At 41.8% G+C, this 27,634-nt stretch overlaps 1 long non-coding RNA gene across 1 annotated transcript; it reads left to right on the forward strand.

Moving 5' to 3' along the window:
* The first annotated feature begins 18,632 nt into the window (after positions 1–18,632).
* LOC137146991 (uncharacterized) lies at positions 18,633–20,083 on the forward strand. The gene is made up of 2 exons (XR_010918122.1): positions 18,633–18,943; positions 19,712–20,083. It is a non-coding gene; the product is annotated as an uncharacterized lncRNA (long non-coding RNA).
* The last annotated feature ends 7,551 nt before the right edge of the window (positions 20,084–27,634 follow it).

Here is a 27,634-nt window from a genome sequence, read left to right on the forward strand (position 1 = left end):
TCTAACTAGTATATTTATAAAAAACCTTGCATGTTAAACCTTATTGATCTGCAAATCAGGCGTACCGTGTCTCACTGGTATCCATACTGATCACAAAGTGTCCAAAATCAATGAAGTGAAGGTGCCTGTAAGCAGGCAGCTCTGTAGTATTACTGGATTCCAGATAAATGAAAGTGAACTTTAATGGTATCAGTGGAATTTGGTTTTAGCAATCACAATTTATTGTCAACACATAGCCATTGACATCAATATTGAGAACAAAAGCCAGTTCTTATTGGGGTGGAGTGGTTTACCCTCATTTGTACTGATCAGTGAGCATTTTTTCCCAAGGAACAGAGAAGAAGTAAGAAATTTTGATTACTTTTTCCCATGACGTCTTTGAATATTGGAAAGATTTCACGCATCTCTGAGTGAGACCCGGCAGCAGGAGCTCTTTCAGAACAAATTAGACCAGGATGAAGTTGCCCTTGCAATGCTTGGATGGCTACATTCTACTGAGCCATGAACTTAGGCTATTTACAGATTGATAGATTTTATGGCTTAGCAGGACTACTACGATCCCTTAGTCTGACCTTCTGCATAAAACCATGGAATGATTCTATCATACAGGCCATAGAAGCCCATCCAATCTTCTCTATTTAACTATATTTAATGCTAAAAAGTACAGCCAAATATTAAGGGGCAGATCCTGCAAAGACTTATGTACCTACTCAGTATTATGCACTGTAGGTAGTCCTATTGATTGCGTTGCAACTACTCCCACTGCATAAAGTTAAACATATGTGTATGTCTTCGCAGGACAGGGGCCTAAGATTGTGGTATCTGTTTCCAGGAAGCACCAGCTCTCAGAAGACTCCACATTTTTCAAAACCTGCCTGTTGGGCTAATCCTAGAAGTGAATCATGTCGGTATGTTCTGGAGAGTGAGAAGATGCACACATCACAAGCCCAGATCATGTCATACTTATTTTGGAGAGATTAATTGTCATGCCTGAGTTAGTCTGTGCTCAGTTATTTCTTTCTCAGTTGCCATTTTGTCACTCAAGTGGCTAAGCTAAAAACACAGCCTGCAGCATTGCAAAAACTTCCAACAAAACACATGGGTCAGCCGCCTGGGGACTGCTTGATGTTTGAGCTCTTGAAGCCTCTGGATGGAATCTAAATCCATCTGCCACGTGGAAGTGGGTACAGAATTTGAAACACAACCTTCAAGTGATTATGACTTCCAGTGAGAGAAGAGAGGGGATTTTCTGCATCCCATCAGAACTACTGCCTCCATGGCTCCCAGTCTCAGTGGAAGGTCCACCAGAGAGGCCTTCCTCACTGAAGGCCTGTCTACACAAGAAATTACTGCAGAACAAACCAGGGTGTGAATCTACAACACACTAGCTTTCCACACAGTAGCTCAATATGTGGTCACAGCTACAGCTCACTGAAAATCCTGGGGTGTGGCACTCTGATACTTTCATTGCAGACAGCAGTGTCCATCTGGTGAGTTACTACAGCACGGTAGAATCACACTCTGTCTTGCTAATCAGTAACTTGCCATGTACACAAGTCCTAAGTTCAATTATAAATAACAAGGCTCCTAAAAGTATGAGCAGCATTTGCAGGGAAACAAAGAACTTCAGGAAATAACTTAGGTACCATCAACAGGAATCAGCAAGCTCTTTCATAAAGCTTAGAGAGGCCTATCTCAGACTTCACAGATGAAGTTTGCAATACTGGCTGAGACTGAGTCAGCTGAAGAGAAATTAGTGAGAGAGAATAGGGGAATAGCCAGGGACCCTAATTTATCTCTGAAAAATGAAAAAGCAAACAAGGTATTAGCTATGATACTTTAAAAGAAAATTGTGTGGAAAAATCAATATAAAGATATTGAATAGGCCTGGAAATAAAGAGGGGGAAAACCTTGTGAAGTTTTATATCTATCTAAATTGTTGAAAGAATCTCTGGACCTTTGATAAAACATTCCTTTAAACAAGGAAAGGGCCCAGAGAGATCTTCTGCAATGAGGGATTCTGGTTGAATATATCCTCAGCAAATTGCTGATCTCCATGAGATCCTCTGCAAAGGAATTCATATGGTTCTAAGCTTGCCACTTCAAATGGAAATGAATATGGCAAAGGATTAACAAATAAGATAAGTGGATTTTAAAATACTCTTGGACTGCACCACTTCCCAGCTCCTTGTCTGTATGTTGTCTGCTTAGGCCTGCTCAGGGATCCATACAAACTCCCACTCGGTTGTGCATCTCCACCTACCATGCGCTCTCTCCGAATCGCAAATCCCAACAGTTAAAAAATCACACAATTGCCTTATAAATCATGCGTTTAAAAATAATGAAAACAAAAAGTGGAGTTGCTTTTCTTTGCCTTCTGGTTTCTGTGTCTTTAGGGAACATTCACTTCATTTTCTTCAAGCTTTTCTCTATAACCGTGAGGGCTAGAAAATCTCTTTTTTTAAAAAGAAATTTGAGATTCTCATGTTATCTTCTGACTCCAAGAGCTGGGGCTTTAACACCTAGTATTGCGGGGCACATGTGGGCCACATTGCTCTGTCATGAGTTTGTGTCCCAATCTTGCTCAAAGTGTGTGGTGATGGAAAAATTCTCTTGCTTATTATTTAGATCTTGCCTGCTGTTAAAAAACTAAACATGATGTTTCAGTGATTCATTACTGGGAGAAAGTTTGCAGAAATGGAAAGAGAAGGGTATTGAGTTCCTGAATTGCACATAAGACTAAAACAGCTGTGCTGTAACTCCCACTTCTCATTGTGGTTGATTGGGGAAAGTTTGTATGGGAAGGAATACCACTACTTCTGTATGTGTGATCATTGCTAAGCTGAATGAGAAGGTGGCATGTAACATTACACTGTTTGCTCTCCATTGTTAGCAAACAGGGGAAGCCTGCAGATTTTTTGAAACTCTCTTGGAGGATCCTGGAAAGGCAATTAGTCTGAGTTTAAACCCTGTGTAGTGACACCACAAGGAAAAATGTAATAGAGAATCAAATGTCTTTACCAATCAATGTAATCTAACTTGAGACTTCAATCACTAAAATGCTTTAATCAAACACTATTGCATGGGGATACTACAGGACAGATTTAAGTTTGTTTAGGTCACCTAATTTTGAACTCTGTACCTTAGCATATATGGATTTCATTTGTTTAACATTAAACTCAGGGTTTTCAGAGTCAATTATCATGCTTCTTTCTGGGATTACTACAACATTATTACAACAGAGGTACTTTACCCTAAATGACTGATCTATGCCCTGAGCCATAGCTCCATCTTTACCATAGTTTTTCTCTGGGAGCAATAAAGGAGAACCTAGATTCTAACGTTACCTCTGTAATAGGCTGTTGGTCCTGTAAGTGAAGCTCCACACAGCAGTTACAAGAAGCTGGAGCCTTTAAGGGTAGGGTTTTAGGACAATCTCCAGCTGGAACACATGATGAAGAAGGGTCATGTGAGTGAGGATCATATGACTATCTTTTGGGGAAGTGAGGCAAAGCTCTTGATGCTATCAGAGAAATATAAAGTTTAGGGAGAGAGAGACTTTATAATAACTAAGGAAGTAAGAACTTGGCAAATGCAGGTGCTTATTCTAGGGAGCGATCAATTGAGCTATGAATTAGGTACTGACGCCTGGCCACTTACATGAAAAGAGGAGGATTGTGAAGTCCTGGAGAAAGGTCACAAGAATTATGAGTCCTGGAAGATTCTGCCTTTGAGTTGGACTGTAAATTCATGTAAATCAATCCAGACCCCAGAAAGGGATATCTTGATTTACAGCCTGAGTTGTGTGATTGCTAGAAGGGGAAAATGAGGCAGCAGTGCACCCAGAGGGTGAAGGGATAATGACCAATACAGTGATCTTTAAAGCCTGCCAACCTGGCAGAATTCAGAAGGACCCACATAGAAGATGTTGTTAGCCATGGTGAACTTAAAACACTTGTAAAAAGGATCAGTTTGGTAATAACCAACTTAAATTATCTTATTCTTTAATGGAAAGAGCTATGAACCTGCGTTATGTGCTCAGTGGATGGAGAGAGATGAGGTCATCGCACAGAGAGTGCTCTTACTTTCTGTGCCCTTTGAGCATTGTGGAAAAGAATTTCTGCAACAATGTTAGATGTTTAGAAAGTATTTGAGAGGATATATTAATAGACCTTGTCTTGATTAACGAATAACATGGCCATTTAAGTACATTCAATGAAATCTCTTCGTTAAGGAGCTAGAATTCAAGAATAATCAACCTTGGTCATGTGAAATGTCACAAGTTAAAATATCAGGAAAGACTTGAATAGTCTCTTTAAAGGAGAAAAAGGAAGCAAGCAATTCTGCTTATCAAACAAAGCTTACTATGAAATGCAGCCAGCAGAGCACTCTTCAATTAAGAAACAACAGTCCTTTGCATGACCCAATAGGCTAACAAATAAAACTGAAGTGAGTGCCAAAATTCTTATACACTATTGCCCAACAGTCTGTAGTGGAATGGAAGTTACATGCAATGTGGGGCATAGCATTGGAAGGATTAGAGTTTTACATCTATAAACATTGATTTCACCATACACACATAAACCAATAAAATATTTCCATCAATAACTGAAATTTACAGGTAGGCATAGTAAGAAAAATACGGCTTGAAAAATCGTGAGTGCTAGATTTAAGGATATTTCCTTTGTATGTTTTGGCATGTAATGTTGTCAATTTGTGTTTTAATGTTTATAAAGATTTAACTTTTTGAATCTTAGCATCCACTGTCATTAAATAATTATTGTCTGACCCCCATGTAATTTCTCACAAGTGTGAAAATTTAAACAATAAAAATAGAAAAAAAGAATGCTTAAAATAAATATCAATATTATCCATTGAAATTAAATTATAAAAAGTAAAATTGAATTCTGCCAAGCCTAGACATACATTACAATGAGAATGGTCAGGAGTTTTTCAGTGGAAAATACAGATTTGTTGAAACCAAAACTCTTCATGGGAAAATGTCAGTTTTCATAAAACTTTTGTTGGAAAGATTTCTCAGGTCCCGGAATTTCTGGGGTGCGAAATAAAGACTTGATGGATATCTCTTTCTTCCCACTTACTCCTTCCTGGAAAAAAAAAATCAAAAGATCTCCATGTCATCATGATGCAGAAAGAAAATATTCTTACTTTTCATGGGATGGGAAAACTGTTCCCTACCTCCCCCAGCTCAAACGACAATGTGCCATATAAAATTACAAAGCTGGATTCTGAGCCTCTGCTCAGATTTCAGAGGGGTCTCTACTGAAGTCAAAGTGATCATTCATGAAGTATGTTGCTATTCAAGCCAAGTCAAGGAGCTGGAATCTGTCCCCAATAAGGGAAATCATAGGGCCCTGATCTTGCGAGGTATCATGCAACTTGACTCTCATTGACTTCAGTAGGAGTTGGGCCACCAGTGAAAGACTCAAACATAGATAGAAATCTCACAAAAAGAGAACAAGAGGAAGAGGCCAATCATTAAAACCAAAAATGTCACTAGCTCCAAATGGATGCTGGTTCTTATTAATTCTTTTTTCCTGAAAATGGAGACCAGCTTTTGCAGCCAGTTTTGTCTTTAACATAGATATGTTTACCCCATATGAGTGAGAACTTATTTTGATTCTACCCAAAGAGAGCATAGCTAAATGTTTATTCTTTCTTTTCTAGACACTGACAGTCAGGTTATGAGAAAAGTAGCCCGTGACTTCTCTGGCATACTTGAATCAGCCCGAACCAAAGGCACTGATCAAGAACAGATGGGGCTCAGGTAACTATAAAAGGGAAAGAAAACACTTTTGCACAGATTCAAAAGAAGGCCAGTTAGATGCTGACAAAGCCTTTGTCTAGGGAGGTGTCACTAACTTGGTCAGAGATTTAAGGCATAGGAACATTAATGAAGAATGTCTGGATTTTATAACAACGCTGTCTGGGACTCTTAAAAGAGACTAAGGAAGGTAAGTGTATTGGTCATTGAATTCCCTTATTCTCATTTGACAATCCCAGCCTCCCTGGTGAAGGCTAAATGGTCCATACTCTGCACCAAGGTGAATGTCACCTTCAGAAGTGCAGAGCAAGGCTCTCCATCTCAGTGGAGTTCCATTTGGCAGCTAGGAAAGGGGCTGATTGTAGACTGGCTACGCAGTGGGGGACTTCGTTTCTCCCATGCTGCTGGGCATATGTGTTGGCTCAGCATAGGCTGGCACAGAGTAATGTTATGGTGGCAGAATCCAATGGCCTGAACACATTTTGCAAGTGACATAGATAGGCTGTAGCCAGAACTCCAGCACACTGTTGGGAGTAGTGGCTGCTGTATAAGAGGATGAAGGATTGCACTGCAGTTCCATGACTTGGCCACAGGATGCAGGTGCTATGGGCCCCAGGTCCGGCAAACCCACAAAGGGGCAGAAATGGTAGCCTTACTCCCTCAGACTTCACTGTGCAGGCATGTCACCTGAGTCATGACACAGGGCTGATATATCAGGATGAGGGCTCACCTGTGACTGAAGTCAACATGCTGTATTAAGATAAGGGCCTTTACATTTACCTGAATGGCAAGGTTTCTCTCCATGATGCTGCTTTGGCTTTCAAAATCACAGCGTCTGTCTCCCCTTTTGTCCACTGTTACCTTCTGAAAGGTGTTGGCCTTCTCCTTCTTATGTTCCCATCATGAGCCTTCAGCAGATGGACTCCAGCTGCTTAATTAAAAGTTGTATAATATGTAAGAGTCTCCCTTAAGTGCTACTTGGATTAGCTGTTCATTCAGAAGCATATGTCCATGGTCACTGAAAGTCTAATCCAGTAAGTGGCCTGCTGCATAGTTAATGCCAGGAAGGACAATATTTAGTCTACCCATTAATTTCTTTAAAAAAAACACAATAAAAGGGGTTATTGCTAATGGGCTAAATGGAGGAAGTCACGCAAGATGAAACTGAGCAGAAATGACACCAGGACACAGATGGCCCCTTTATTACTGGAAGGCTATTTCAGCAATAGCACGGGTTGCTGATTGTGTTTTCTTCTGGAGATGCAAGGTGACTCCTTTTTTTACATGAATGACTTGCTCTTGTCTAATGTGAGTAAATTACATAAATCAAGTAATTTTCAGAGCTGCAGACATCTAACTGTTTGCCACTCCAGTGAGCTCTGCTGAGCCATCAGGTGAAAGATTTAGCTAAGGGTGGGATCCATGAAGCATTAAACATAGCAACCCTGAGCATCATGAGCCCTTGCTATTATGCACTTAGAAAACACCACTGTGACCTATCAAACCAAGTTAGGTGCCAAAGAGACAGAGAGGAATCTAGGATTGTGATCCACAAAATCCAGCATGCAAGCAGGGAGCTGCCTAAGATGGCCAATAAGAGATGTTGATTCTAAGGGTGTGTGATAAGCGCTGCTGTTCTCTTGGAGATAGTCACCTCAGTCCAGGCTGCAGGGAGGCACTTATGCCAGCTTAGTGATCCATGAATGGGAATCTGCTGCCTGGAGTTAGATAGTGTAGGCACCTAAGGTGTTTATTGAGGGAATGAGTTAGGTGCCTGCCTCCCTCGTGGTGATGGCAGCCGTATCACTATTAGTCCAGAGTTAAAGCACTCACCAGGGATGGGGGAAACCCATGTTCAGTTCTCCCCTTTCTGTCAAAGGGGAAGAAACAATGTGAACGGGAGTCTCCTACCTCTCATGAGAGTGTTGTAACCACTGAGCTGTGGGATATTCTGTCCCGCTGAAACTCCTGAAGTGTGAATAAATAGAAAACAGTGATTGGAATGAAGGGACTGGACTCAACATCTCCCACCTCCCAGGTGGGTACCCCAACTCCTGGACTAAGTGTCATTCCCACTCTCTTCTCAATGGCTGTTCCATGGTGGATAAATATTAAAATAGTCATTGGGCCAGAGAGAGAATGGAATGACTCTGTAGTGCAGGGGCTAGGGCACCCTCTGGGAGGTGGGAGGCCCGGGGTCCAGGGATGGCAAAATGGATGGTATTTAAGAACTAGAGCTAGAGTCACAACAAACATTTGACACCTCCACTATTTTTCTGGATTAACAGATATATGCCCAATTTTCATCTACGCTAAAGGCCCTTGGCACCACCCGGACAGTGTAAAGGACCTTAAATAGCCACAAATTAGTTACATCCACTAGAAGCCTCCTTTAAATTGACAGAGTGGTGCAAGGAGGTTTTAGGGCTAGATTCACAAGGGGGATGTAGACGTTTCGGTGTCTAACTTTTATGTGCCCTGTTGCCTATTGGAATTCACAACCCCAAGTTAGGCACCTGGGCTCTCCATTTAATGTGTGGGGAGAGTTAGGTGCCAACAAAAGGATTCCCAGAAACCAGCACACTGAGTGAGAGTCATCTCAGCTAGCCAATAGGAAATGCTGAGAAGGGAATGGTCTAAGCCCCAGCCCTCCACAGTGCGCTGCACGGAGACTCCTCCCCCCCCCCGGGGATTCACAGCTGTGAACCCTCTCCTGGAGTTAGGTGCCCATGACAAGTCAGTCCTTTACCATGAAAAATAGTGGTGGCCCTGCTGACCCAGTAGCCAGACTATTCACATGGCATGTGGAAGAGCCAGGTCCAAATCCCCACTGTGCCTGATTTGGAGCAGAGACTTGAACTCAGGTCCCCCAGGTGAGTGTCCTACACATGGGGCTGTAGAGTCATTCTTCCTCTTGCTCCAACCCAACGACTAAGTGTAACAGCAGCAACAGGAGAGAATGGGCCCCATCTCAGAATGCCAGGGACCCAGGGGTGAGGGCACTCAACTAGGAGGAGGGATATGCAAGTTGAAATCCCTGCCCCAAGTCAGACACTGGGGATTTAAACCTGGCTCTCCCACACTTGAGATGAGTGCTCTAATGACTGGGCTCTTGGGTGTAAGTGGGGGTGGAGGGAAGCATTACCACTGTCTCCTGCTCAGCAGCTGTCTTTTGTGTGGGTTAGGCGTGCCCAGAGGACAGCCACCAGGTCAGGCCCCTCAGGTGGGATAGGCAGGGCCACACCCAGCTTGTGGGGCTTAGGCATCAGTTAGGCACTGAGGAGCTGAGCAGTGTCAGAATTTAGGTGCCTTTGCTTCCCGGCAGAAATGTAGGCACCTAGCAGACGTTAGATGCCTACAGAGTCAGGCAGCAGCTGAGTAGCAGTTTTGTGAATGTCAGGGAAGCCTAAATGTTGCATTTAGGCACTTAATGTAAATCCAGTCATTTGAAAAACGGTCGAGGTGTCATAACCCTCACGTCCCACCTTTCTATAAATATTGGCTTGCTAATCATTTTAGCAATACAGAGAACTAATTTCCCTTAGCCATATAAGCCTATTGTATTTTCATGGAACAGGGCTATATGCAATCTGTTCTAATCCCATTTTACATTCCTGGTTACATGAAGTAAATATTTTTCTTCATTGTCCATTTCACTTTACAGAGTTGTAGCTTTCTCACAGGATAATTTCACATGATTGTTTAAATCATATATTGCCATATTTATTTTATACTCCCCTTTACACATATTTCTTTTGAGATTATTTTCCCCCCTATTAGCATCAGGGTAAATGTTGCAAGATCTTCTCGTGTTTGTATTTCATTCTCTCGCACATCAGTTAGATAGTAAATAAGACGTGTATACATACTAATCTGCAGATTCTTTATCAATTTCTTTGGCAGGTTTCTTACATCTTCCAAAGCATTATGTGCCTTTTATTCTGCATTTGGGAGTGCTTTTGCAAGGATTTAATGCTTCTGATTATCTAACTTTGGTTTATTTAGTGAAAATACATCAGTAATCTGACTAACGTCAGCAGCTATTTGACAGAAACCACTTGTGAAGTTGTCTTCCCAGTGTGTCACATGGTCTGCCATTATGACACATCAACAGAGAGCTTCCAAGATTCTTTATGTTTTGCTTTTGTCTAATTATTACTGTAGTTTAGGGTATATTGGAATACTGTCTGAGTTAAGCTATCTGTTGTAGAGAGTGTCAGCAAATTACAGTGGGAGTTCATTAGGAAGAAAGTTATCCAGAATTAAAGAGTGTTATTGCAGCATGGATGAGGCATACCCTCATATAGGAAACTCCCTCTTCAAACCCTTGTTTAAGGCTATGTCTACACTGCCCACAGTTTGGACTACAGGGGGAGGAGGGAGGGTTAGGAAGGGCAAACTGCAGGGCGCCTACCAAGATGCTGCGCTGTAACTCCCTTGTGGATGCTGCAGGCGCAAACTAAAAGGTTCCTAGTTCACATTAATGTAGTCCTCTTTGAAGAAGACTATGTTAATGTGAACTAGGAACCTTTCAGTGCATGCCTGCAGTGCACTGCTATTCGCATGTCCATGGTCTGCACTGTGGGGCCGTGTAGACAAGTCCCAAGTGTTAATGTCGTCTTCTCACATTAGAAAGAGAAGTAGCAGTGCTGCAGGCTGTCAATAAAAATTAGCAGAGCTGGGTGAATTTATTCACTGTGAATAAATTATCCAGTGAACTTAGCTCTTTTCTGTTCACTAAGTGACCCTGATTTCTAGCAAAAACGAGAGTTCTGTAGCACTTTAACGACTAACAAATTTAATTTCTGCAGGCATAAGCTTTCATTTAGTTTTTGAAGTTTTTTTGTAGAAAAAACAGACTTCAAAGAGAAACTGCAGAATTGGAACCCATCTGCAAACTTGACAGAATCAAACTAGGTCTAAATAGGGACTTGGAATGGTTCTCTCATTACAAGAAGTAATTGTCACTGTTCACACATTCTCACCTCCTACTCAATGGTTGTGAATAGGCCTCAACCACTCTAACTGAATGGACTTTGCTTATACCTAACTTCCCCATTGTTGTTTCTTAACCTTAGATGTATATATATACCCCAATCTGATTTCTATTCCTTACATCTGACGAAGTGGGTTACAGCCCACAAAAGCTTGCGCCTGCAGAAATTAAATTTGTTAGTCTTTAAAGTGTTACAGAACTCTCGTTGTTTTTGCTGTATACAGACTAACTACCCCTTTGGAACTTTTCACCTGATTTCCAGGAATGTATGGTGTTAACTTCAATGAGGGGTTCATGGAAAACAATGACTTGTTTGTTCATGAACTGCTCAATCTGGCTATGCATTCTTTGTAGTGTGTGATTGGTCACCTCAGTCACATGATAGTGATTCTGCTCCATGACTGGATGACTGCAATTTTATAACTGTTTCTTTATTGAAATGGTTGTGGGTTTGATATAAAGCTTGCCCTGTGGTCCTGATTCAGTGAAGTACTCGAATGCTGAGTTATGCATGTGCTTAAATACCTTGCTGAATTGGGGCCTATTCAGGTGTGGTGCATAGCAGAAAATAGGCTCAACTCACTAAGTAAGATACTGGCTGAAAATTAGTCTCTAAGCTCTAATTAAAGTGCAGTATCTGTTCTAGCCATCTGTCCTTAGCTCCAAGTACTAGTTCAATGCAAGACATGATGTAACCAAGGGATGTCTAAGTAAGGTTATGTTGGCAGAGTGTCTCTTCTTGAAGAGAATAACAGAAAATGTGATTCTGAATTTAAAACAAGCCTGCAGATGGTGCTACTGTCTCAGACACTTACCTCCTCCATCCCACTGAAAAAGTTCTACAAGCTGCCTTACAACTTTCACTAACCAAGAGGGTCAGGCTCTTTGTGTTATTCTTAGACCTCTTTTTCCATAGCAAACAGTGTCCACCTGCAGTTTTCTGTTGTGGGAATCACATTGACAGTGACCAAAGCTTGTAATGAGATACACATTCCATCTTGATAAATGCCCATTGAGAATCATGGCAATGAAATGTTCCAAACCTACAGTCTCTTCCTTACACTAATGGTAATGCAATATTGCTAAGCCAGCACTGATTTTCTTTCTTTCATTAGTAAGAAAATAAAAAGGCACATAAGAATCGCAGCAAAACATTCCAGGGTATGCATTAGAACAGAATAATTGTACTACAGACATCTGCAGGTATCCTTCTTTCCTTCTGTTTCACCAAGGTAAACAATAATTCCACTAAAACAAAGTGATTTATGTTACTTCAACAGAATCTGGAAGTGATGTGGATTGCATTTTTATTTTTGAGTTGAGCTTGCTTTTTAGTGCATTAGGATTCTATTCCAACTGACGGATATCAAACTTCATCCGTTGCTTATTATGTAATGTGGAAAAAAAGAGAAGTGATGCAAATATTGTGGGTCTAAAATCCAAAAGGAAGTTATGGATCTGACATTTCAACTTGCTTTGTTATATTGGTACATATGTTTTACAACAATACATTGATAAGCTGAGGCTAGTATAATTAAAGGGAAAAATTTCTACTCTTAAGTGAACTCAGTATGGAAACGGAATAGAATTGCCATATGTTACCCTTTGTTTGTTTCTTTATAGCACCTTTCTTCCTTTCATTGAATCTGTGTCTTCCAAAGTTTGATAGCTGGATGAATAACCTTCTCCTCGTGCTGATTCCTACCCCTATTTTTCCAGTGTTGCCCACTGCCTGCATCTTCAGAGATCATGCAGATTATCAAGGAACTTTAGCTTAAAATGAATGATCTCCTAAAATAAAGGATTAAAGCATTGGAGATTAGAATTCAGTTCCCTTGGGCAAGTCACTTTAGGGCTTAATTCAAAGCCTAATGAAATCAATGTAAAGGCTTTTGTTGACTGCAGTGGACTCTGGATCAAACTCCTCCTCCCTGCCTTAGTTCCCCACATCATGTGAAATCAGGATAATAGTACTTGGGGCTTTTCTTAAAAGAACCTTCTATTGTGCTAGGAATTGCAAAGTGTAGTGGGATAGATATAAACTGAGAAACATACCACAGGAATAACTCCGCACCTCATTTTGATTTTAATTTATATTCCAGCTCTCACGGTAAGCAAAGAGAAGTGTATAGGTCTCAAAGTCTCAATGCAAATCAGCTATAACAAGCATAACAGGCAGCCTGAGGTGGAAGAACTTGAGACTCAAAAGCCAGATTCTGCCATCTGATAGACATGTGTGTCTCCCATTGTAATAAGTGTTAAAATAGGTCAAAAGAGGAGTGTAAATTCATAAAGGGCTGGCCTGTGCAACCCTTAATCATAATGGTGAGCCCTTGCCTTCATGAGTAGTTCCACTGTTCACCAATGTGAGCAAGGATTGCCCAAACATGGAGGCCATTGTTCACTTGCATTGAGATGTTACATGGTGACGCAATGTGTCATCTCTCATACCAAGGATGGACCATGGAGAACAGACAAGGAACAAGTAAATATCTGTAGAGCTAATGTAACTATGGAAGCTTGTAACCAGATCAGACTAAATTATTACATATAACTTTGTCCAACTAACTTTGGCTTTTCTGTCAAATTTATTGCTCCAGTTGTGCCTGCAACTATCCAAGCAAAATCTTCCCAGTGCGTCCCTTTCCTTATGGCTATCTATAGAAATGCTAACCTCAACTTGAACACTGGGATGTAAGTGGATGTGTAGGCTCCTGCCATGGAGGTATTTGAAATACAAAGTGTATCTTCATGCATTTGAGAGGACTAAGATATGCCTTCATGTTATAATACTACATAATCTTCTGTCTTAGGCTGGGCCCTATCATCGTGTGTGAGCACCTCACAAACTGTAATGTATTTATCCTCACAACATGCCTGAGAGGCAGAGAAGTGCTGTTATCCCCATTTTACATATGGGGAAACTGAGGTGCACAGACACTGGGTCTGTCTACATAGCCAAGAAAACCCCATGGCTGGCCCATGCCAGTTGACTCAGGCTTGTGGGGCTTGGGTTGTGGGGCTCAGGCTGCAGCCTGAGATCTGCTACTCTCCCACCAGGTAGGGTCCTAGACTCCTGGCTTCTGCCTGAGTCTGGAAGTCTACACAGCAATGAAACAGCCCCGTAGCCTGAGCCCTGGGAGTCCGAGTTGGCTGGCATGGGCCAGCCGCGGGTGTCTAGTTGCTGTGTAGACATATGCTAAGTGATTTGACCAAGGTCACATGTGAAGTCATGTCTCCAGATATATAAAATCAAACATTTAGCTACACTATATCAATGCATTTTATCATCAGTTTTTCAAAAACCGTTTTTTTCTTGCCATATCTTGGATATTAGTTTCTTTCCCCTCACTCCTAATTTTTTGTGACTACTTGTTTCTCTTTCTCATTTTTATTTTTCTCTTCTAATTTTCTAATGACTTGTAAAATCAGCCAGCTTGAATAGGCTTCGACCCATCCTTTCATTCTAGACTATGTTTCCTTGCCCTCCATTATCTAATCTCCTCTTCCTGCCTGCACTTCATTTCCTGGGAACACTCAGCACACAGCTGGCTTTGGGAAGGACAGGCAGCCTCCTATGCGATTGCAACCCTGCTTTCTGACCAGCTGTGTGACTTCTGCCTTTGAAATGAAACAAGTTCCTTGATGTTTCCTTATCTGCTCCCCAATCTTTCAAAGTTGGATGCAGCTTTATCAATCTGGCTCTCGGCATGGGCTGTATTTCTCTGGGGTAGAATGGAACTTACTCCCTAGAAGCACATCCTGGAACAATATTTTATATTGCAGGTGGAACATTTGAGTGAGCTGTGTGGAGTTGCTTGGTGGACCCCTGAAACAATAAAAATTACATTTTTATAAGTTTCTTTTCTACAACAAACCCATTGCAGGGAATTGCATTACTTTTTCCTTTATATTGCTTATAAATCTAAGACTGAAAACTTCATACACTCATTTGGGGAGTGGATTTCTGATGTCATCCTTCCCTCACCTTTTCAGTCCCTTCTGCTAGGGCTGGAGCAGGACTGACTACCATGTCTTCATGAGTCAAGTGCCACGGCTGGCGCTGAGGTGGTATGGGTCACTGCCTATAAACTGGACCTTTGTACCTCCTGGCTGATAAAATCCAAGGGGAGGTAGGCACCATTGGAGCTGACTGCTGATGTCTCTCTGAGGACAATATCGTGGCTTCTCTTAAAGGAGCCATCGTTAGGCTCTCAAACGGCCATCACTTCTCATGCAGAACCTCTCCAAACTATTGCCCATCTTAAATCTCCCATATTGGGGTAAGATTAATAAAGTTAATACATTAATAAAATTAACAAAGCAACTCTAGCAATTTAGCTGAACTCTTCAGGTCTCTCTTTCAGTAGTTTGCACTATTGGTTTTGATGTTTATTATCTCATCTCTGCAATGGAAAATTCAGGTGTGAAATTCTGGCCTGTTGAAGTCAGTGGGCCAAGGACAGATTTTTAATATGATTCTTCTAGCTTTATCCATTGATTTCAGCATTGACAATACATCTGTGGTCTTTAGTAATAGCTGATAGGCCTACTCGTGAGTGGCTCTGTTTCTTTTGCTGTGAACTGCTGGCTGAATACATCTTAGTGCATGCACTTAGTAGGAAGTGTGAACACCAACTATCTTCCTTTGTAGTATACCAAAGGCTGAGGTACATTGGGGGCCAGGCAATGCCTAGTGTAGTACAAGTTTTCAAAGCAAGGAGAGGATGGAATGAATATCCTTGCACCCCACTGCGGCAGGCCACAGTTGAAGTCCTTTCAATTTTAATTTCTTTTCCTCTGTTTCCAATACCACTGTAGCTTATTAGAATAACAAATACTTGCATAGTGCTCTTCATCCACAGATCTCAGTGCTTCACTAAGCTGGATAGATGATTATTCTCCCCATATTATAGATGGATTGGGGGAACTGAGGCATAGCAGATAAATGACTTGTCTAAAGTCACCCAGCCACTTCATGGCGGAGCTGGGAAAGAAGTCTGATCTTCTGAGTTCCTGTGCTGTTCATTTGGCCATGCTCAAGCAGAGTAACTTAAAATCCAGCTAGTCGCTATTTCTGATCTCTGCTTGCTTTTTTCCCTTCCCTGTTATAGTTAAGGTTGTTCAAGTACAAGTATTAATTAGGGCTGGGATATATATGTAGGTTTACAGCAACCTAAACAACCACAGATCCTAAATATAAACCTTGTTTAAAAAAAACTTGAAGAAAAATAAACATTACTAAACAGTTACTTTTAAACAAAGTGTCTTTCTTGCTTTTTCAAACCCCACAGTGAATCTGACTATTAGCAAAAGTTTAACTGATATCACTGGATTTTCACCATTTCTTTCCACCAGCTTGTCAAATAAACCAGTCTATTCTCAACTCTTCCATGAACTGGGTGATCTTGGGTAAGTCACTTGTCTTCTGTGCCACAATCTCCCCATCAGTAAAGTGGTAACAATATTCTACCTGTCTCTATAAAGCAAGTACTTTGAGATCTATACTTATCAGGTGGGATTTTCAAAAGGATTTTACTTTGAAACTTGCTCCTAAGTCAACAGGTGTCTGCAAATTCCATTCTGTAAGCACTCTTCATGTAAAGGACATTGAGATCTAGTAAAAGACAGGTTGAAAATACCACTAATTATTATTGCTATTTTATTCTAATAACTAATGTGTCATTAACCACATAGATTAAAAAATGTTGAGACTACACTTTGCTTTAAAAGCTCTCCTACATTAGTTAAACTTTGGTGCAAGCGAACAGGGTCTTCCTGATCTCGATGGCACTGGTATAAATCCACTGACTTCACTGAAGTTACTCTAGATTTACTCTGGCATAAGAGACATCTGAATCTGGCCCTATTTCTCTTCTTGCTCTGATGATACATCTAAGCTGCTGCCCTTCTGTCCATTGTGCTGAATTTATATCAACTTGAAGAAGTATGCGTTTTATATGTATCCTCTTTCCTCAGGGAATTGCTGATTGAATGATGTATTATGACTTTTGAAATGCTACAGAGATGAGTTTCCTGTGAAGTGCTTTAGAGGTAGCTTTATAGCACATGAAGCTGTACTCACCCTGTTAAGGTGAATTATTCAACGTATTGGTAGGATGAGCTAGGGTGCTCGCTATCAGAGCAAATTGATTCAAACACTACGGCATGTGTTCTAGTACTTGTGAAATGTATTTGGACTAGAAACCTCAATGGAAGTTCCTGACCTAGGCTCAGAACAGTCAGTACAGGACTAATCAATATATGTAAGCTTCCTTCATCACCCTGTGCTGCAGGGGCCATTTCTAGGCTAATTTAGGAACAGATAACCCCATGGGAGTAAACAAATCTTCCCTTATGCCCTCATCTGGGCTATATGGAGCTGGGCCAGAAACACAGAATAAAAGGGTGTAGTGTATCCAGTTGGTCTCTCCCTGGAGCAGATGGGTGAGGAGTGGGCAGGCAGGCAACTAGCAGAAGCTCCGTTCTACCTCTACTGCTTGCCAAACTGCATAGCTAAGCCAGCACAGGAGCTATAAATTGCTACATTACCAATGCCCCATACTGAAAAGTCACCAAGCTGGACTCATTAAAGTCATGTGACTGGCTTAGATATAATACAGGCCAACCACCTCTCAAGGACCCCCTCCTGGGTAAAGGTCATTCTACAATACTTGCCTCTGTTCTTCCCTTCCCCAGGGCCCTTTAGGTACTCACTCAGTTAAACAAGTCCCTTCTGAGGGACCATTTATTGAGTCCTCAGCTGCATACTAGCTGTCTAGGCCCCAACCGCAGTTCAGTCTCTCACTAGTCCAAAATAACAGGTTTTGAAAACAAAACACAAACTGTTGTACTCTTTATTACAGCTTCAGCAGGGAACAGTCCCTCCTCCTGGAGAGTAGGTGGGTGCATGCATATCCCAGCCCCTTCTGCTTGGAATTTGTTCATCTCTAAAGGGTATCTTTGTTAATACCTTCCCTCTTCTTACTATTCTCTGTAGTATTGGTAGACATAGCTATAGTTCCCTTGGCTTCTCCCCTTCATGCCAGGTCTTGCTCCTTTTGTATTGGAATCACTTGATTCCTTTCAGATGGAACTCATCCTGTAATCAGGTTGGCTTAGGCCCAGGTTCTCCAGTCCCTGGGGCAATCCTCCCTCTTACAATCAGTTTTTTTAAATCCAGTAATGTTGAGTTCTTTTTCTCAGCCTTCTGGTTTGAGCATTTAGGGTGCACTTTCTCCAACCATGGAAACGAAAACTTTTTTTTTGGTTGAGATGCTCATACAGAATCTGGGGCTTTAAGAAAAAACCTAAATATCATAGGAGCTGAAAACACTGTATAGGCCAGCAACAAATTGCTGCCAGCAAGGAGAAAGCAAGAGAGCAATTCTGATTTGGAGGGATAAGGGAGTCACTGTGTCTCTCACTACCACTCTGGAGCAGTGTCATTCATGCACCCCCTGTTCTCAGGGTGGTGCCTAAAATGTCTTTGATGGATACTGGGCTTACTAGAGCACAGCTCTGATGGTGTAGAGAAGGAGGGTCCGGCTGTGGCTCCTTGAATCAGGGCCATCAGGTCCCAGCAAAAGTTTATGACACTCACAATTTACAAGACCTTATTGCTAGCGGATGATTAGGGGTAGCAGAGCTCCACTTGGTTGTGCAGCTCATGCCACAGGTGATACAGGGTGTAGATGATGGTAGAGCCAGCTGCACCAGCAAAAAATTAACCAAATGGACCTGCTACTGCTCCCCCTGAAGTAGAGTTGCTCAAAATCTATTGAATGGGAATCTTGTGGTCCGAAACGCACACCTCTAAAATCTTTCCTCAATTCTTTCCTCAACATTGTCTCTCTTCTGCCTTTTAACAGAATATTATCCAGAATGAGTAACAACCCTTGCTTACTGAAAACCCGATGATGTGTTTGGATTTTTTTGGGGGGAGTCTGCTAAAATTTCATTATGAAGCTTTCATTTCAAATTTCTTGAAACATTTGGTGACAATAGGCTTTCAGCTCTTTGACCAGCTCTGCACTGAAGTGAGTTGCAAAATTCTCTCCGACTGAAATGGAAGTGGTAGCCGGCTGTAACACAACAGAATACATCTGACTTTGGAGAGATTTTGCTTCTTGTTCCTCTCCCCTGTGATTTGAGATGGCTGGGTGAGCACCTCTTTTAATTAAGCTGCTCTGTAATCAATTGTCTTCTAACACAAGAGAACCCTTCACACTCATTTTAATTCAACTATACCAGTGCCCCAGCTGAAGTGAGAGTATGCACTATAAACATTGCATACTGAATAAGAATATTCCAAGTACCCTCATTCCTTTTTTAGGGTATTGTGTTGGGAAAAAACTTGTGCTCTTCAGTCCAAAAGGATTTTGCAGGGGGCATGCATATTGTTCACTTTTCCCTTAGGTTCTTATTAGCAATTTTCTTCACCTGTGAGTTACTGTTCTCACTTCTGAATTAAGAATACTAGGCTTACCTCTGAATTCCTTTCTCACTTTAAGACACACCCTTCAAGAGTAATTGTGATAGTATAGTGTTTTCCCTCCATTGCAATCTGGCAAAATGGCTTTGATTCCAGCTTCTGTTTTTCCTCTGGAATTTTCCTTGACTATTCTGCTAAATCTCAGAATGGTATGTGTGGGGAAAAATGCAGGGTCCTTCCCAGCAAGTTGTACCCTCCCCCGGTGTTTACCTGCAGTGAAATCACGCTGAACTTGTGTAACAGATAGCCATGCCACTAGCACAGGATTAGCACAACCCACTTCACTGCAGGATCTAGTAACAGCGAAAGCTGGATTGTGAATAGGGACTGAATACTTCAGACACCTTTCTTACTTTTCTGCTCTTTTGCTGTCTGTCTTTGAACTGGAAGAGTTTGTTGATGCATGAACAGAGCTAGAATTTTTTTCCTTTTGCAGGAGATGCCCTCTGGGATCATCTTGCCATTCCCTGCCCCCTCCAACATCAGGCCTTATAGCATGGGGACATTCTTGGGAAGAGAAGAGCTGAAGAGCCACATCCGTCTTAGTTCATGAAAGCCTGACAAAGGAGGCTGCTTGTAAAGAAAAGTAAAGGGCTTCTCTTTTCTTGGAGGATTTCTTGCAGATTGATCCCAAGATGGGGAGTGAGGGACAAAGCTGGATCCTAAACTCTGACCATCTCAGCAGGCACCAGTTTGAGCTTAAATGGTTGGTTATCATGACAGCTGCAATTACATCTGCTAAGTAGTGATGAGTACTGTGTTTAAGGGTAATAGGATTCGACACCTCCTAGTGTATATAGCTTGTAAAGTCCTTTGTGATTTTCTGGATGAAAAGCGCTATGAATAGGAGAGGACTTTAATAAAAAGAATACAAAAGGTACCATAAATTTCATCTACAAGTAACACACAGTGGGAAAGGTAAGGAACACTTTTAAAAACCTTGCTATCTAGGTACATCGGCAAATGACTCAGCTGCATTTGGAGTTCACCCTCTTCTAATACTTCCTTGCCAACCTAATCTTTTTCCTTTTACTGCAACATATATCATTGATTCTAATCAGTCTCTCTCCACCTGAGCTTGGTACTCATCCACCAAGTCAATTTCTGCATGTGGTGCCAGCTGCTGGTAGAGCCTATGAACTTCGATGCACATTGTAACTTTCCATGTAATTTCAGAGGCTCACCTTTAAATCTGTGACAGCACCAGATGTATTCTTTGCCAAACTATTGCTATCACAACCTAATTAATTTCTGGTGAGAGTCCAACTCCTAGCCTCTTTGCAAAGACTAAAATCATTACAAAAGCAGCACAATTATCTAAAATCTGTCTGTTTCCTCCTCTCTCTGTCTCTTCATCTACATACCTCTCTTTTTTTCCCCTTTTCTTTTTAAGTTCCTTACCCTCATCAAAGCTTCTGCTGAATTTTAGATCTGTCTAAAAAGTGTATAGACCTGAGGGTTGTCTGGTAATAGTGGGAATGTGAACCATATCTCTATCTGGGGATAATAATTATGAACTAGTGTACAAGGATCTTATGCTGGATCCTTCCTATCTGCTGCTAGCATAAGAGAATAAGGCTGGGGAAAGAGTTAATGGTCAACTGTTGATACTATGCAATGAAATAGAAAGCGACACGTTAATAGTAGGGAACTTACCTGTTAATTTTAGTTGATAGAGTCTGGAGCAATACGTTTTTTGTGTCACTTGACCTCAGCTTGAAGAAACACGTGGTAAGACCAGTGGCAAAGCATGTTGATAAGCAGTTGTGGAAGGATAATAAAATTAATATGACCTTTCAGCAAGATCGCTTCATTATTTCAGGTTTCATGGCATTTCCATCTTTAGGTATGAGTATTCTGTGTGTGAAATACTTATGAGGGATATTCTGGTCTCTGTGCCAACAAATACTCTTTTCATCCACCAACTCCAGATAGTGTTTCAACTTCATATTGGAGCTGAGTGGATGCTGGAGGAAATTATTCATCAAGATGTTCACTTGAGCAAGCAGATTCACTCTCTAGTTTCATGACCCTTTCATGAAAGCCATTGTTTCATTGACAAGAATGTGTACAGAATACAACAATCTCACAAGTAGTCCTATGATATGCATTTGAAGATTAAATCTGGAAATCACGTGCCTGTCTTATAAAAGTTTCTCTTCTCTATCACTGAGACCAACAACGCTGCACTAAGGTGAACAATATTACAAGGTGACTGACAAATAGAGCTGGTTTTAGAAAAATAAACACTGTGTGAAAATTTGTGAGGTTTTTTTTCTTTTTTGGGGGTCAAAACTTGAAACTTCAAGAGTGTCTCTTACTGTAAATTTCTATTCTATGGAGATTCCACTAGGGCAAAATCTAGGCCTAACATCTGAAAATCCAATGGAAGTTCCCTAGGGATCTTTCTCTGTATCCCTGTCCTCTCTGTGCCATATCATTTCAGTCACAATATTACCTTCTGTTTGTATATTCACTTATGCCGTTTTATTAACATTTGTACATGTATAGGAAATTCAGGTTGATTCTTGATGAAAGAGTTTCTATCTTACTGGAATTGATACAATTAGCATCAGTTAATTGATGCACAGGGAAAAACTCTTAATAGTCAAGAGTAATACAGAGAAATCAATGCTTCCTTGCTACATCTGATGGGTACCCTACACTCATATTTTCTACTTCAGCTCTGGCTTGTTTCTCCTAGGTGAACTCAACCCTTCTACAGAGAGCTTGCTAAAGGCCAAACTATTATAATTACCATCCCACAAACAGAAATGTGATAAATTAATTCAACTATCTGCAATGCATAACTCAACCAGGGTTAATCATTTCCTTCCTACCAGTCCATTACTTTCTAGGATTACCCAAAATTCGGACACACTCAAGACTTAAAAAATTTGTGCCTAAAACTAGGCACTGTCTATAGCTAAGCACTGTGGGTGGGACTCTTTCAAGAAAGACCAACACTGAGTACAGCTCCACTGCCATTACATAGATGATAAAATTCCCTTTATCGGGGCTGACCTCAGCCACCACTGATTTCTCCTGAAAAATCAGCAGTGGGGTTTTTCAAACATGCAGGACAGCCAGCAACTGCCACTAACTTCAGGATGGAGGGGATCACATTGGAGTCAATATATGCTGCATGCTCAGCATGCTTAACACTCAGTCAGCTTATTTAGGTGCTTAGACATAGATGTAGGGTCCTAATTGTAGCCATTATTTTTGTGTATCTTGGCCTCTTATTTTGCTAAACTGCACAGCTTTCAAAACACAGGCTGGTTAGCTCTACTGGAGGTGGGAGAGGCAGGAAGAAATTTGAGGAATTCTTTTCTTAATAAACAGACCCTAATTCTCAGATTAGTGATTCTGCCAAAACACCGTGGAATACATTAACCAGTTAGTTGACTGAGGCTGACATTTCCAAATGCACCCAAATGCATTTCCTGACTCTCCTCTTGTGCTGCAAAATGTACTAGCTACATCCTCCCACACCACTGATTTTTGATGGGGATGTTGATGGATTATAGCAATGCAGCAGGGGGCTATCTGAAGAGGAGTTAGCAGGGTACCAAATAGATTCCATCACGGATATTTCAAACTGCACAGTAAGGATGGAACCAGTTAACTAGATGGTCATGCACAGCCTGCAAGTGAAAGGGTAAAAGGTGGGAGGAGGTTTCCCACAAATCAACCTTCTCTGCACATGCTGTTGTCTGGTATTTGGCAGACCCCAGCAAATCATTGTTAGCAGAAATAAGGAGGAAATAATTTAGTTTAAATCCAGGATTCCTGATTATGATAAATCAGGAATGATAACACTGACACTGCACACAGGAGTATATATATTTCCTCTCTCTCTATTTCTATATAGGTATGTATAGGGAACATGCTACAAATGGACAAAGAGCTCCCAATATTTGGCATGTAGTGCACAGCCAATATGGAAAGCCAATTCACTATTAATTGTGCCTAGCTGTTCAAAAAGCTAATGTATTTATGCTTGCAATTCTCCCTGCATATCTATCTTTATTCTAGACAATGCCTATAAAATTCCGGAGAAAACATGAGCTGGCATACAAAGGTTTATCTCCCAGCTTATGTTGGAAGAGAGAGCAATGCCCCAGAGTGATTCAGTGGGTGACAAGTGTTCACCTCTTAAGTCCTGTGTGGGACCCAATCCTGTAAATATGCTCAAAGGCCTATTGAATCAGGCCTCTCAAGTGAGTTCACACAAAACAGCCAGAGGAAGACTTCCCTCATAACTTTAGCCTAGAGCAGTCACCTGCGATGAGGAGACCCTCCGTTTATAGCCTCCCTCCATCTGAAGGGAATCAGGGGTTTGAACTAGGATCTACCATCTGTGTGGGGCACATTTAACCAGTCGGCTAGAGGTTATCCTGATGCAGGGCTCCCTCAGTCTCTCCTGTTGAAGCTGTTCCACTGTGGAAAAATAATCGAAGCATCACTGGAGCAGGGGGATTGACTCCTGGGTCAGCCACATGCTGGGTGTGTGCCCTAACCACCAGCCTGTAAAGAAATTCTCACATCCATGCTCTCACACTCTGTCTCTCTCCTTCTCTCTGACCCAAATAACTCTTTAATTAGGGAATCCAGAGTGGAACAGCTTCAACAGGCAAGAGCAAGGCACCCCTACATCAGAAAATCATGGAGCCCCACAGTTAGAGCGCACCCTGCCAGTGGTGGAAGAGCATTGTTCTAATCCTGTCTCCCCCTACCCCCGCTGGGTGCCCTAATCCCTGGGTTAAAAATTATGAGGGAAGTCCTCCTTTTCTCTCTCTCTCTGTTGCTGCTTGCAGAAACAGCTTAGGTGCCTAGCTCCAAAGAAAATGTTTGGCTGAGAATTGCTAGTAGAGATAGGTGCCTATTTGCCAGAGAGAGGTGGGGCTTAACACACAGCCCTCTGGGTGACATTTCCAATAGCTAGTATAGGCATCTTCCTGCCTGGAGTGCTGGCTTTTGTGACTCACCCTCTAAGGCACTTATCTCTCCCCATTCACTGAACAGGAAGCCTAGGGCCTAACTCAGGCTTTGTGAATTGCAGTGTGTTCTGGTGATTATCTAGGTGCCTGAAAGGTAAGTGCTGTGATGCTCAGTGTCACAGCACCTACCTCCTTTGTGTATTCAAGCCTAAAACCAGAAGTCTTAAGTAAGCATCAGTGGCACTAAAAATACAGTTTTGCTCTGGAAAGGCAGCATGTAATATTCACTTCTTGCGCATCAGTCCTATGACCTCTGTGTGTACAGCATTCTGTCTGCTTACTGGAGTGACACTGGAGCAGGGAGGTCTGCCACTTTAAGGGTCTGCAGAGCCTGGGAGCAGCAAACCCAGGCCTACTGAGAAGCCCAACAGACAGTTGTTGGGCAACAGCTGATCCAGCTAAGCAGCAGCTAATGACTGGTTCTGATTCCCAGCTGGGACGTATAAGTAAGGACCCAGCAGCAGAAGGGGGCAGTGCTGGGTTGGGCTAGGCTAAGATGTTATATCTCGGAATGAAACAGGTAGGTCCTGTGAGCCCTATCCCGCTGAGGCTCAGGGAGGGCTGTGCCCTGGAGCTAATGGGTGGAAAACCTGCAGTGCTAGTCAGCTCAGGGTTATTGTTTGTTATTTTTCAATATTTCTTGTGTTTTTGTGTGGTGGAGGAATAAAGAAGCCTGTGCTGAGGGCTAAAACAGAGTTGGGTGTGGCTGCCTGTCTGTTTGTTTGTCCTCAAGCCTGTGGACTGGCTCCCCAGACTGCAGACACCAATAGTACTGCTTTCTTTCCCTATTAGCCCTGGAGATCTGACACAAATAGGGGACGGTGAATTGGATTTGGGTCTTGAGCATCTGCAACAAAATTAATAATGTCCCACTTAGCTATATCTGTGCAAGCACATGGGGGATGCTGGCTTGCACAAGTATAAAAGGTCAGAATTTGGCCTGCATCACTAGCAGTAATGGGCCTTCTTAAGAAGGAAAGAATTCTGTGTGACTCTCATAAGAATGGCCATGCTGGATCAGATCAATGGTCTATATCTAGCTTAATATCCTCTCTCTGAGGGTGGCCAGTGACAGATAATTCAAAGGGAATGAAAAGGGGCAATTTCTGATGATCCATCCCCTGTTGTCCAGTCCCAGCTTCTGGCATTTAGATATTTAGAGACACTCAGTGCATGGAGTCTTGTCTCTGAGCATCTTGCTGGTAGCCACTGATGGACTTATTCTCCATCAACTTAGAACTCTCCTATTCCATGTTGAGTTCTTGTTTCTTAAAAATCAAAATACACCCTAGCAAATATGACTTGGGAAAAAAAACCCAAACTTTACTCTTGGAGACCTTTAAAGCTATGATTCAAAATGACACTAACATCTGGTCTCTTGGGTTCATGTACTTAACTATGACATTTCAGTACACGATTGCATAAAAGTTAATAAAGACAACCCTATTCAGCATTAGGCATGCTGGAGATTCTGACATTAGAAGGTGCCTAAATCTAGCAGACAAAGGCATAGGAGCCAATGGCTGGAAGTTGAAGCTAGAAAAATTCAAACAAAGTACAAAATTTTAATGTGAGACTAATCAATCCCGGTAACAGCTTAGCAAGGGATGTGGTAAATTCTCCATCACTCAGTAGTCTGAAAAATCAAGACTGGATTTCCTAAAAGAGTCTCTAGTTCAGCTACAAATTGTTGGCCTATGTCTCATTCCTCCGAGTCGTCACCATGGCTGCTACAGGGGAGCTATAAGGGACCCAGGAGTCAGGGTAAGAGAGTTGGCTACAGGGGTTCCAATACTGTCAGATCCCAGAGCTCAAGGTTTACAAGGTGGCATGTAAAGTACAGATGCTACACATGTAGCTACACACCTCAGTGAATGACTCTGGCATGGGGGAACTTACTGCTAAAAATAACCGTGTGGACATGGGTGGCACTGCTTGGATGTGTAGAGAGCTTGTGTTGGGTTCGGGTGTGCTGTGTTTGCACTCTACCTACTGCCATAAGTGTAGCTGTGTCCCTGGAATCCTTCTCTGTTTAACCCTGTTCCCCAGAGCAGATGATGCCAGGAAAATCTGCAAGGGGAAACTCTACATCAGTTAAGAACAGCCCTGAGCCTGATTGTCTTGGTTGAGGTTGGGTTCTATGCAAGGTCACATGTACAAAGTTTCAGGGAGGCTTCTGAACAGTGGGGGAGTGTGGTGCGTTTGAGGCTCTGCTGGCTGGCAGTTTGTTCTGTTTTCTTTTCCCTGTGCTCTAGAGAGGGGTGTTGCATGCCTTGACAGACTTGCTATCAAGTCCAATATAGCTTCATATTGGACATGTGCCTTGCAGACATGGTGTTGGAATGTCCCAGCGTGGTGTCTGAATGCACTCTGCTGCTGAAGGTGCCTCTTTTTAGATGAGAGATAAAGCTGGGGTCCTGACTGCTTGTGGTTTTTAATGATCTTGTAACACTAGGATTTTTAGTCTTTGTGTACTTGCCAGATTAGTTTGAATAACTAAATCTGCCTACGTGAAATCCCTGCTGCAAGTTCAGATAAGGTATTAATTACATCCTATTCTGTGATGTTGCCGTGTGCTATTAAACTTAGCCAAGTTTCACCCAGGCGATGGCTGATGTGATAATCCTGTATAATTTGTAAAACACTTTGAAATTCTTCCAGAAAGGATCTGTATTTATAGTGATCTTTCTTTAACAGCAAGTGGAGAAACACCTACTCTTTGTACAATACATTTCACTCAACATAGTCAGTGTCTGAGGCGTGTGTTATTCCATTACAATCTGAGTCCAATATTTTAAATAGATCACGTATACAGGAGGACATATTGTCTACTTTCTTGTCTGATAATCCCAATTTAGTCTATACACTATCTTTGTTTGGGGGGAGCAGATCTTCAGTTTATCACTAGCAGCTGCCTACATAGATCTAGGGGTGATGTGGCCCTTTGCTTCTGTGCTAATGGTAGACATTAAATGAGAAAAGGGTTTTAAAGCCAAATAAATACTGATGATGAAAGCCTATTTTAGAAAACTTTTGTATTGGGCAAAATTCTGTTTCCCCCCTGAAAAAAATGGGGGTAGTTCTACTGCTTGTACTTGCAAAGGGAGTAGGAACTAGTCCATTGCTTTAGATTAATACATGACATTCAGTGCATCTCTTATCTTGTAAGAAGCGTAAGTTAAAAAACTTTATGAAAGGCTACTGAGCTATCTTTCTAATACCCATAAGCAGGAATAGAGCAACACAGATGAGCAAATTCCAGCTCCTGTGGTCAAAGGAGTCTCTGACATCTGTCTTAGAAAATGCAGGCAGAATACAGAAGTATTTGGGGCTAACACAGCTATAGGCTGGGGAAG

The sequence above is a fragment of the Emydura macquarii genome, unplaced genomic scaffold, assembly GCF_026122565.2.
Source record: "Emydura macquarii macquarii isolate MOO-44397 ecotype Brisbane River unplaced genomic scaffold, CSIRO-AGI_Emac_v2 contig_499, whole genome shotgun sequence".
Classification (NCBI taxonomy): Eukaryota; Metazoa; Chordata; order Testudines; family Chelidae; genus Emydura; species Emydura macquarii.